An 11,827-nucleotide genomic window follows, 5' to 3' on the forward strand; every position below is an offset into this window, starting at 1 on the left:
TTTTTATAATTTTTTCCCAAGCCTATATTAATTCTGAGGAATATTTTTTAAACCCAGCCAAACCCATGTAGAATTTATCCCAAGCTCGGAGATAGTTAAATGTCTAATTAATTTATCATAACCAGGCCTTCGGCCTGAGGAAGAGTAGCCTGGGAATTACAAACGGCTCAGAATCAGACATTCACATGAACAAATGATGAAGGATCACAAAATATAATCTGGGTATGGGGTTAAGAACGGATATTAAAAAAATATTATTAATTTATGTATGGCCATAATATAAATGAGTATATTTTCAATAGCTAATTTTATTGAGCAATAACAATGAGAAATAAATTATACAAATTTTTATAATATGCAAAATTATAAGTATATATGCGAATTAAGATGAATATTGTTTGGAGAACCATTTTGGCAAGCTTTCTATCATGTAGGAGCATATAAATTTTTTAAATATTTAGAAAAATAAGGATTTTTCTTTTTCGAATTGGAATTCGAACCTTTTTTCTGATAGAACCTTTTCCTTCTTTGATCAAACTTTTAATGGGAAATTACCTGTGCTTGAAAGATGGCAATCCAGAATCAGTTTAAATTAAACTTTTTCTAAGAATGATAGGAAGAAAGGGAAAAGAAAAATAGAAAGAGCAGAACTGTAAGGAATTGGGAAAGGGAAAAGAAAGATGAAGGAAATAGGAAAGAAAACGGAGTAATGAAAAGTAAAATAAAAAATAGAGAAAAATGGAAAGTAAAATAAAAAATAGAGAAAAAGGAAAAGTGAGAGAAAAATAGATTTAAAGGGAAAGGTGAAAAGTGAAAGAAACAATGAAAAGAAAAAGGGGAAGGAAAAGAAAGAGCAAGGAAAAGAAAAAGTGAAAAAAAGCAAAGGGAAAGAAAAAGATAATGGAAAAAAAGAAAGGAAAAGGGAAATGAGAAGGAAAAATGGAAAAGGAGAAAGAAAAGAAAATCTGGAAAAACAAGGAGAGGATAAGGTAAAGAAAAAGAAAATGGAAATGCAATGGAAAGCGAAAGAAAAAAGTAAAGGAAAGGGGAGAGAAAAAGGAGGAAAAGAAAAAAGGAATAATGAAAAGAAAGGGAGGGGGAGGTAGGATTGTTAAAAAGTCTGATTTAAGTCGATTTTTTAAAAATAACCCAATTATTTTAGCCAAATTAATATGTAAGACTGAAGATTTTGCTCGTAGATAGCAAAAATGTTTGGACCCATATTTTGCCAAATTCGAGGCTTTTATAATATTATTTTGTCTAAATAATAATAAGGTCATTTTTGTTAATCGACCCAAATCAGCATTTTAATAACCCTATAAAAATTGAAAGGTAAAGAAAAAGGTGGAAAAGGAGCAGTGAAATGGAAAAGAAGAAAGGAAAGAATAAATAAAACTTATTATTATTTTTATTGAAATAAAATCTGTAAAGCATTTTATTCTTAACTACATTATAATTAAGTTTTCAATAAATTTTGGAAATATTTGAATAACCTCATAATCATAATTTATTTCCTTCAAAAGTTATCATATAATTCGTATTTAAATTAAATACCTCATCATGCAAAGTAACCGCCTCACTGGAACTGGGGATTGGATGAGGAGATAATACAATTTGTGAATCGTCAATAACTGAAATTTTCTATAAATAAAGAGGAGTTTAATTTCTTTCCTTATGAAAAACTATATTTTTAATAAAATTTTAGCCAAATGGTATTTTTTCTTAGCTAAATTATAATTAAGTTTTAATAAATGTTGGAAATATTTGAATAACCTCATAATCATTATTTACTTCCTTCAAAAAGTTATCATATAATTCGTAATTTAATTAAATACCTCATCATGCAAAGTAAGCGCCTCACTGGAACTGGGGATTGGATGAGGAGATAATACAATTTGTGAATCTTCAATAACTGAGATTTTCTATTAAAGAGGAGTTTAATTTCTTTCCTTATGAAAAACTATATTTTTAATAAAATTTTAGCCAAATGGTAATTTTTTTTCTAACTACATTATAATTAAGTTTTTAATAAATGTTTTAATTCTACAAGAATACATGTTTGAGAAAACAGGCATTAAAAATATTATGAAGTCCAACATAAAGTTATCAGGTTACAATGGCAAGATGATACAAGTGATAGGTACAGCACAAGTGAATGTAGAATACAAAGGGAATTCACAAATTTTGAACGCATTAATCATAAACATTAATAAAATGTCTTTGTTAGGAAGATCATGTTAAAACATTTTGAAAATATACTTGAAAGATTCATAGGCATGATAGATGCAGTAATATAAAACTGCGATCACATGAAGAAATCATAAAAGAATATTATAATGACTGTAAAAAAAATAGTAAACGTATAAATAGAAAAATTAGTATAAATAAAATTGTGAAATTCATGATGAAAGTATATTATCTAAAGAAATTCTAATAGCTAAATAAAACAGTGATAATATTATAAACATACCTAATATAACACATAATGTAAATAAAGGGGATGAAATTGACACAGGTAACATTTTGAAAATAGTTGAATCCAAGTCATATTTTAAGGATAAAATTTATATAAAAAAAAAGTAAAAGAACTTTGAAATCTTAATTCAATTAAAGATGAGAAGATTAAATTTAAAAATTCCTAGAAATTAACAATACCTTACTTTTATTATTTTTCTACATTATATTAACTTAATAAGTTTTTTTAATACTTTGGTTTTAAATTATTATTATTAACCAATTAAACATATTGTTAAATTGAACTTTATAAAGTATATATAGATATAAAAATAGTGTGATAAACAGTTAAAAAAAATTTTTAATAATAAAATATATAATTTATTTCTATACCCTGACTACTTTAATATTAATATAATTCTGGTAAAATTTAAAATAAAAATCAGTTTCTATTAATTCACAAATTTAAGGTATATTTTCAATAATATTTATTGTCTTTAGTTACAATAATAAATAAAAAATATTACTTTTTGGAAGTAAGATGTTATTGTCTTTTTTTGCAACTGGGTTTCAACTCCATTTGTGATATTATATGGAATATAACAATTTAAGGATACCCAATTATTATTATCTCTTTTGATGGCTACCTTTGTAAATTTCATATCAGCTGGCTTGACATGAGGATGTTTATGTTTATAATGTTCATGTATCTTGTCACTTCTTATTTTAGAAGTTTTACAATTAATGTAATTACATTTCACCTTAAATAAGGTTCTGTTACTTGGCATCTAGAAAGAAATAATTATTATAATATAATTTTTTACATATTATGTTTTTTATTATTATTTGCTTGCTAATATATGTTTTTAAGCATGACTCAAAAAAATACCTAAAACTTATCCTGCTAAAATCTAGAAATTTATTAAAAAACATAATATAAATATATTAACCTCTAAGAAAAGTACCAAATAAGAAATGTGTAAATATTAACTTGATAAAATGGTAAATGAAAATGGTTGACAAAGAAAGTTTATATTATTTATTAATTGACAAATATCTTTACTTTAATTGACATTTGTCAGAAAATCAACGATAACCATTATAATCGTATCAATTAATAAATTTAAAAAGATTATAATTCAAATCAAAATTTACCCCCCAAAAATCAATACCTACCCCCAAAAAATTAATGTCTACCCCCAAAAAATTAATATCAAACCCCCAAAATCAATACCTACCCCCAAAAATGCCAATATATTTTGAAGGCATTTGTCTCCTATCCCCCCCCCCTCCGCGGACATGTAGACGCTGCGTAGTGATGAAGTAGTGAGGACCAGCGTCTACATGAGCGGGAGGGGTAGGAACAGTTCACATCCTATTTTTTTGAAGGGAGGTAGGGGGTAGACTGCTTTAATGGGGGTAAGATAAATTTTTTGGAGGGCTATCTATTTAATTTGTAGATGTAATAGGACAAAATTTATTTCTGTAAAATTTAATACTTTTATCATAGGATTATTATAATACAATTCATCGACCAAATTTATATATTGCAAACAATCATACACATTGTTTTCCAAATAAAACTTTCTGCTATCCTTTTAAATGTAATTTAAAAGGTTTAGTTATTTCAGCAAGCTCATTGCCATAATAATTAATTCATTGTAAATAATGGGGGTTTAATTGAATTTATTATCTAAAAAATAAATATATTCACAAAATATCGATAATTGGTAGTAGAGATAGATTAATTCAAGTTATCCTTTATAAATCCTCTGAAAAGAGTATCAAAAAATTAAAAAGGTAAAATAATAATAATCGGGAATTTTTTAGGGGGTAGGCAAAGATTTTTGAAGGGGGTTTGCATCCAGTGAAAATCCTGTCATGTAGACGCTGGTGAGGACTAGGAAAATTAGAATATAGATAACTTTTTTATTAAATATAAATATTACTTAAAGGCTTTGACAATGGTGCCATTTTCGGTCACCATCTTCACCACCTTATTATTAATTTTTTATATGAATATCCATAATTTCCTGTCAAAGCATACGTTTGCTTTCTAATTATGCATCTCAGGGCAAAAGCTACTGATCTTCTCTTAAGGGTTAATAGTTCCAGCCATTCTGCAGTATCTCCGATAAAAGCCCTAAAATAAAACATTATAAAATTGATATAAATATAATATACCTTCCATGGCCACTCCAACAATCAGTTGTGAATACATATGAGACTTCAGACAAATCTCTTACAAAATTTGTGTCCATATCTGTAAAGGTAATAGATATTTTGTTGCCCAGAGTTTGATGACATATAATTTTTATAGTTAGAGAAAATGTTTTAATAATTTTCACAAATGAAGGATCATCAACCAGTGACAGTGATTGAAAGGTGTCACTAATAAATTCCATTATAACTTTGGCAGCTCTGCTTGTTATATTGCTGACATGTTTAGATTATGGAAATTTAATTTTGTTTAAATTTGCAACCACTGAGATTTAATTATTTTTGCTGAGAATCCGTTTATGTGTTTGGTTATGTCATTTTTGAATTCACTATTTTTTTCCTTTATAAAAGAAAAATATAGTATTTTTAATAAATATGTTAAGATTAACAAATATAAAAATTTTAAATAAGTAATTAACTACTTCTATTCCATTGAGGTTTGAACTACCCACATTTAAAGACGATATATTCTTCTTACATAAAGAGCATGTCACAGATATCATGGCGTAGTTACTTCCATTCGTTTCATATAAAGCAAAATACTTAAGTAGCAGGGGCGTCGCTAGGGGGGGGGGCGCAGGGGCTTGAGCCCCCTGAAAAATTTGAATAGCCCCCTGAAGCAAAAATTATATTTTTTAATGGCTTAATATCCCCTTGATCTAAAAATAAATTTTTTGATTGCCCACTGAATGATTTCTTTCATAATTCTATTGAGTAATATATTGATTTGAATACTATTTTAATTATTAGATAGATTAATACTCATAAATTATATTTTCACTATGTCAGCTTGCAATCAAATTCTGTGTAAAAATAGAATATTAATATCACTCACTAAATATTAATTTAGCATTAACAGTTGAAGCTTTATTGACTTTTATTATTTAAAATATTATATAATATAACCCTAATTAAATAATTGAAAATTAACAGATTTAATATTGCAATTAGCCGAGTTCAAAATCACTAATCAACTATATTATTGATATTTAAATTTATTTACCATGCCTCTTAAAATTATTTTCAAGGTCCAAATCCAAATAAGTATAAGAGATTTATTTATAAGAAGTAAGTAAACATATAGTTTATAATCCTCATTAGATATAATTGGTTATAAAAGATTAGGTTAAATACCACTTTTACAGACGTATTTGACAGTTATATAATATATTACAAATATTTTAATAAATTTTACTAATAAATACTTTTGATAATAAATATAAGTTATAAATTGTTTTTAAATATTTAACGCCATCTATGTATTTAGAAATATTTTTAAAAATTTAACATCTTATTATTTATCCCAGAATGGATGTAATAAATTAGATAACTTTTCTTCTCTTTTTTACGTGTTTTAGAAAAGCTATTTTTTTTCTTATTTGAAAAACAGTTTTGAGTTAAATTTTTAATACTAGGATATTTTTGATATTATTACAAACTACTACTATTTTAAGATATAATATACCAACTAGAGGTGATGCGACAATAATATATAAAATCTTAATTAATTTCTTTTATCATATCATATCACTCTGGTTCTTATTTTATAGTTATAAAATGTTTCATTTCTAATATGGCATACCTGCCTTGTAAATAACTTATAGCTTCAATACATTTGCATAATTTCTTTAGAGATTTTTAGTGTTTTTGTTTTATCAATTTATCTAGCATAATAAATTCTGATATAAGGTGGTCATGTCTATGACAGCAAATTAACCAGCATCTATCCTATCTGTGTGGCTATGCAATTTAAGATTATTATTACAGCTGCGAGCATATGATTGCATATTTTATGAGCAATAATGGTCAACTGTGTAGTTGTTTATATATCATTAAAAAAAAGATAAGCTTTTAGAAATTTAATATCTCACAATTATTTTTCTCAATTTAATATCTAGCGTCCATCATGTCATTTAAGAGGAATCTCTAACCACCATATAGTTTTATGATTTGGATTGGTCGTTTATATTCTCTTCTCCAAGAATTGTTGATTCGTTTAGGCCTATAAATTTCCTTATTAGTCCATTCTATAAAACATTGTCTAAAAATGGTAACAGAGTGTTATATTAGTTTCTTGACCTTTTGTCAATGTAAGTTGCTAATTTTATAATATGTAGTTTTTAAAAACCATTATCAATTGAGGCATATGTATGAATTAATTAACCTTTTTTACCACTTGTAATTCTTGTAATAAATAGATTTTGTATTAAAAAATAATATTTTTAGAAATGTTTTATATTTATATGCTAGTTTATTTTGTATGCATAATATAATAAATAACAAATACGAAATTCAGAATAATTATTCAGAGTTAGCAAATTTTTAAAAAGTTGATTTATTAATATAAAACCCGGCCGAAGGCCGGGCAAAAGCGGGCCGAAGCCCCGCAAATGGGGGGTATGGAGGCGAAACCCCCCATCATTTTTTTTTTAGTTGTGCCCCTTGAGATTGCTAAGGCTAGCGACGCCCCTGTTACGTAGTTTATGAAGAGGTAAAAGATTCACACTTATACCTGTCACCTCAATAGTAGGTATATTATCTCTATAACGGACATTATTTAAAACCTTATTAATTTATATTATATATAATTAAATGAATAAAACTTGTAGGCTGTCTCGATAAAATTTATGAAATATAAAGCATGATGTAGGATGATAAAATATATAAATAGATATTCTTTAAAAAAATAATATTTTAATTTAATTTAAAACTTTTTTAATTTTATTTATTGCTTTTTAAGCAAAAATAAATTTTTAAAAGGATCGAGATCGAATGTTAAACAAAATAATCTCGCCTCGATCCTCAATTTTAGATAGGATCATAAATCCAGGAAAATTTCCAAATTTAAGATCGAATCCAGGATCGTCGATCTTTTGATTTCGATTCTTTAACAATTTGTATTTAATATTATACTCTCTATAAATATATCCTCACAAATCTGGTGTTGCAATAAATCCTTGGGAACAGATAGGGGTCGGGTTTTACATTGATGTAGCATTTTTCCTCGAGGCCTTGACGCAATATTTTGGGCTCACTCTAATTATTATTTTTATCAATTATTTAAATAGAACACCATTTACGTAGAAATGTAACATTATTTCAGCAGGTTTAAAATATTTCAAATCAGGGCCGTCTCTAGCCCCGAAACGATACTGGAAGATTTTGAAAACACATATTTAATGGAGAAACAATCTTCGGGGGCTCAAAAAATTTTTTTAAATTATTTTCAAAATTACCTTTTTTTTTAGCTAATATTATTTAATTTTTTTCTTAGGCTCATTATCATAAATTACCTTTAACTAACTTTTTTTTTATAAAAAAAAATCAAAATTTTGAGGGGGCTCTTCATATTTTTCAGAGAAGTCTAGTCCCTGCGCCCCCCTCCTCCACCCTTGTGACGTTACTTTTGCAAATATAAAGTAATTGCGGGATTAATATAAAATATATGAGTCTTATTAAATTAATATTTTTCAAAAAAATATTTTTTTCGATACCGTCAAAGCCGGATACTTGCGAAGCGTTGGGACTGAAAAAATTTATTTTTTAGCACTTATCCGATTTTTTACAATTATAATATTAAATATAATTTTTTGTTAATATAAGCCAATTTTGGGTTATTATTAATAATCTATTATTTATATATATTCTAAGCATTAAAGCTATCAAATTTGACATCTTTAATGTGCACATATTGCGTTTATTAAAAAAAATTCAAAATGATTAAAAATATTTTTTTCCAATTTAAGTCTAATTTGGATATTACAATATGTATTTAAAAAAATTTTTATACTTGATAATTTTAAGATAATCGAAAATAAATAAATCCAATTATATTTAACATAATCAATAATTTTAGAGAAACATTTAATAAATATATTAGAAAAAAAGAAAAATATTATTTGTGTTACCTCTTTACAATGTTCATATTTATAACATTTAATAAAAGGTTTTTAATTCATTCTTGTGGATAATTATAAAAAAATTTAATATAAAAATCTAAGACTTAAAAGTTGTAATAAGAAATATAATATTTACACTTACTTTAAAACATGTTAAGATAATCCTTTTATTTATGTAAGTAGACCCTGTTAAATAAATCAGAATCTATCAATGCTGAATAAATCAATGTAGTAGATAATCTAATTTCTCACTGAGAAATGTTTCTAATTTCTTATTTGAAAACTTTAATATTCATTTATAAATTGAATTAAAATCAAACACATTGTTTCATTTCCCTTTATTATATGAATATATATATAGATAAATATTTTTTATAAAATTAATTAATTTGTAAGGATTTTTTGAATAGGCCTTCAGCAATACCTTATTGTCTTCTTAATGATTCTTGATCCTCCAAGTTTTCATATACATACTGGATAAAGATGTCTTATCCTTTCATGGCATTGCTTTTGTTAGGTAAATAATTAGGTTTGGATATCTCTTTTATAACATCATTCAAGTAATCATTTTCTACAATATTATGTCTTTCTAGAAAATTAAATAAATCTTATTATTTATATAAAAAAGTCTTTCCAAGATCTGTGCTATCTCTTTCATTGCAGATTATGTGAAATTTCTATTTAGCCTTTTTCTAAATTTCTGCAGCTACCTAGAATTATAAAAATTGAAGATATTTATAAAATTTAGAACTATCTAATCAAATTTTTTGTTGTTAATCAAGCTACAATTTGCACACCGTATCTTAAAGAAAGCTAATTTTACTTGTTAGTTACTGGTGGGTTATTTGTAAGGCATTGTGATAATTTTGATTCTATTCTATAAATATTTATACGTCATACGTCATAATAAGCGCAATTACTCTTTATCGCTATATGAAACAGCAGACCTACGCTTGATCTATCTCATCCCATCTAATTGGGTTAAGAAATTTGGGGGTAGCCTATGAGATGAGCCCATCCACAGTTTTTGGGCAGGCTGCAGTTACCTGTGCGCGCAAGAGGTGAAACCACTTGCTTAAACGCCTACGGGAAATAAGAAGAGAGAGAAAAGCCCGTACCCGATTAAGTAAAATGTATATTATAGGGAGGGGTATTGGTAAATTTTAATTTATGGTCTATATTGAATTTGTTTATTTAATATAAATATGATATATTTTTTTAATAAACCTGCCTTACTATTTAAGAATATTAGATTAGTGAGTTAAGTATATTTTGGATAATTATATCAAGGTTAGGTACATGAAGAGTTTTATAAATAAATAAATAAATGTATGTTTACAATGGCGGGAGGAAGGTGGTGCTTATGCTACAGGGGGGAATGAGAGATTTGGAGGGTGTAGGTAGCCGGATTTGATTTTTAGAAGCTTTTTTATCGAGCTTTTATTATTGTTTAGACGTATGAATTGTTCCATCGTCAGATTTAGGCTTATGACTTCTTTTATCGTTCTGTATAGCCAATATGACTTGTATTTACCATATGCAGAGTTGTTATTAGCGCGCTATCTTTTTTGGTAGCTATAGCTAATAGCCGCTACTTTTTTTTTAATTATTTAATTTTTTAGCGCGCTACTTTTTTTAAAAGTAGCTAAGTAGTGCGCTACTTCGCTACTTTTAAAAATATAATGAATGTAAGTATAAACATGAAAATTTAAATATAATATCATAATTAATTATAATTTTTAAAATTTATTATTTAATTTTGAAATTGAAATATATTTTCAATTTTTAATTTATATTTTCAATCTGTGTTAATAATCTAAAATGGCATCGCCCATGGATATCCAATCCTTGAAAGTGATTTGGACATGCACATGGAAGATTCAATGGAAGAAAATGTACTTAATAGCTCTAATAACGATTTCCCATTCCCTAGATTTGAAAAATTTTTTAAAATAAATATTAAAACAAAATCTGGATTCAAATTTCTGTGCTTAAAATGTAAAAAAAAATATATCATCAAATCAATCGAGTAGCTATAACCTGAAGAAACACCTAAAGGTAAATTGTTATTTTTGCATTATAATATTATTTATTTTATTAGACTGTTCACGCCAATTGCTATAAGGAAATAGAGAAACATATAAAAAATTTTGGTATAGGAGAATCTTCATTCAAAAAGACAAATACTATCCAAACCAAATTAACTGATAATAAACATACCAATATTTCACAAAAATTGGCTGATAAAGTAATTGTTGATTTTATTATTGACACAATTCAGCCATTGTCCTTGGTTGATACAACAGTTTTATGTCGCCAGACACTTATGAATAAAATAGCCGACAACTTCAAAGTGATGAAAGATGCTCTAATAGTAGAGTTATCATATATATCTTATGTATGTACTACGGCAGATAGTTGGACACATAACAGAAGGTAAAAACTTATTTATATTTATAAATTGATCTGATTAAATATTTTTAGAGCTTATTTGGGAATCACATGCCATTGGTTAGACCCTAGGACTTTAAAAAGAAGATCTGTAGCCTTAGCCCTTAAAAGGATTATAGGATGCCAGACATATTACTTGCAAATAAAATTGTTGACATCCACAAGTCTTTTAGGATTCATAATAAAGTTTGCAAGATGGTTACTGATAATGGGTCTAACTACCTGAAGGCATTTAGGTTATATCACAAATTTATTTATAATATTTATTTTAAGTTATGATTTTTTGGGCAGTAAATTAATCAGAATGGAATGGTTATTATTTAAACTATAAAATATTTAGTATTTTAATATTTCACATTATTTATAGAATTTTTATTAACTAAATACACACATATTTTAGTAATATTATGATTATCATAATTTATATCAAATTATAAATAAAATTAGTGAAATTAACTAATAAAATATAAAACAGAGGTGGATTATTTTATTAATTTTTATTGTACAGTGTCATTGAGCTAATCTAACATTTAATAAGATATGGTTATTGAATATTTCATGGATGATTAGATTTTTACTATATTTATTTCTTATTGATTAATTGCCATCAATTTATATACAGTACAGGGAATTCATTTAATGTATTCATTTGATAAAATATTTTTGCTTAGTTACATTATAATTCTTGAGGTTCAAAATTTAGAATACTAAGAAATGATTTTTCCACACCATTTTTGATAAATATTACTAGACATTTCTATTAAAACTGGATGAATAATTTAATTTGTCCTATTTAATATGAA

The sequence above is a fragment of the Gordionus sp. m RMFG-2023 genome, chromosome 3, assembly GCF_954871325.1.
Source record: "Gordionus sp. m RMFG-2023 chromosome 3, tfGorSpeb1-WG-v2, whole genome shotgun sequence".
Taxonomy (NCBI): domain Eukaryota; kingdom Metazoa; phylum Nematomorpha; class Gordioida; order Chordodea; family Parachordodidae; genus Gordionus; species Gordionus sp. m RMFG-2023.